Here is a 2,021-nt window from a genome sequence, read left to right as displayed (position 1 = left end):
TCCCAAAGCCACTCAGAAATAAGGATGGACACCTCAGGGCTGGCGGGAGGCGTATGTTCTTGGCTGATGAGGTCGGAAGTAACGGCCAGGCTCACAATGATGGTGCGGGCTCTCACCTTGGGTTCATTCAGCTGCATGCTGTCACTACCACTGAGGACATCTAAGCCCTGGATCTGGTCCCTCCACCAGCCCAGTATCATCTCCACTCTTTTTGATAATGGATTGGGGAGACCTGTCTACCCCCTTGGAATCCAAGGCTACATGACAGAGGCGGAGGTCCGAGACCCAGGAGGTATCACGGGTGGGAGTGCTCTTCACAGGCTGGCGGAAGGGGCTCCTCCTGGCCCATGTTCACCCATGCATGCTGCCCAACGTCATCTAAAGTGCCTCGGTTGGCAGATTTGAGCGTTAGCATTCTGTCTAGTAAGTCTGCTATCTCATTGGGTAGGTATTTGGGCACATGGTACTGCCCCCTAAGCACACACTGCCACAGCTCCCGGAAATCTTGTCCCCCGAAGGGGAGGGATCCAGTTACCATGGTGTACAGGATGACGCCGAAGCTCCACACATCCACCTCTGGGCCTGTGTAAGGCATCCCCAGGAAGAGTTCTGGGGCCATGAATGCAGGGCTGCCGCAGAAAGTGTCTAGCTTCTTTCCTGGGCACCATTGGTTGCTAAGGCCGAAGTCTGAGATTTTTATGTTGTTGTTGGCGTCAAGGAGGAGGTTGCCCAGCTTCAAATCCCGGTGCACCATGCCCCGCTGGTGGCAGTGCTGCAGAGCTGAGACCAGCTGGCGGAACGGCCCTGGGCTTCCCCCTCCGTCATGCGGCTTTTGGCCTCCAAGTAGGTTTGCAAGTCTGCCTCGCTGACGTACTCCATTACGATAAACAGAGTCTCCTCAGTCTCAATCACTTCCACTAGTTTCCCAGGACTTGGGTGGTTTTCAGTTCTCAGGCTGTCAACCTCTCGAAACTGCTCCTTGACACTGGAGAGGCTCTGATTTGTCTTTTGGATGACCTTGATGGCTACCAGTCCCTTGGTCAGAACATGCCAGGCCAACTTCACTTTGGCGAAGTGGCCTTCACCAATTGTGCCAAGGATCTCATAGTGCTTAATACGAGCAATCTTGTTAGCGGAGATGGCCATGAGGTCCTGGATTCCTAAGTATACTAACTACCACTAAGCTATACTAATTACCTAACTATACTAACTGTACCACTAACTATACTCACTATCGCTAAGCCCTCACTAAGAATGCGAACTGTTGTATCAAGACTGCGTATGCTAACAGTGCTAAAATCTATCCTAATGCTCACAACTATACTAACAGTGCTAACACTAACTATGCCAGTAAACTATTAACTATACTACACTAAGTATACCAAGGATGCTAACAGTGCTAACACTAACTATATTATCTATGCTAACAAACTACTAGCTATACCAACTATGCTAACTATAGCAATGATACTCGCTATACTAAGACTGACAACACTAACAAAAAAAAAAAAATAAGATAAAATGAGAAAAAGAACTAAGGGGAAAAAATGGGGAAAAAATGAGGAGAAACTAAACATGAAAAAAATGATAAGACACAAATTTAAAAAAATGAGAAAAAGACAAAAGGAAAAAGAGAAAAATAAAAACGAGAAAAAGGAAAAAAATCAACAAAATAGCAAAAACACAGAAAAAAGCTTGCTAACTGTAGGTCCAGCTGTCAGGTCACCACAATCAGCTTCCTGGGCTCTGTGGACAAACACCTGCACCCAGCTGGCGTCTTATCAAGGGTTTTTTGTGAGTTTCATCACAGTGATGCCCTGTGAGAATAGAGCAAGAAACGGACCAATTGTGCCTGGGGATAAACCCAGTGATTTTTCTCCCTTTTCAGCTTCAAGGCCCCTTTACACTTAGGAAAAAGGTCCCAAAGAGAGTTTTCTTTAAATATATTAGAGACTGGTATGCACTTTGTTAGAAATTAAAATCTGTAGGAGGCTTCAGCAACTTTTTCATTTCTAGTTTGA

At 46.4% G+C, this 2,021-nt stretch overlaps 1 pseudogene; it reads right to left on the bottom strand.

Annotated features, from left to right (window-relative positions):
* Positions 296–1,146, bottom strand: LOC102181117 (annotated as a pseudogene).

This window comes from Capra hircus, chromosome 14, assembly GCF_001704415.2.
Source record: "Capra hircus breed San Clemente chromosome 14, ASM170441v1, whole genome shotgun sequence".
NCBI classification, from domain to species: domain Eukaryota; kingdom Metazoa; phylum Chordata; class Mammalia; order Artiodactyla; family Bovidae; genus Capra; species Capra hircus.
Note: the sequence above shows the minus strand (reverse complement) of the source record. Positions and strands in the feature narration are given on the sequence as shown.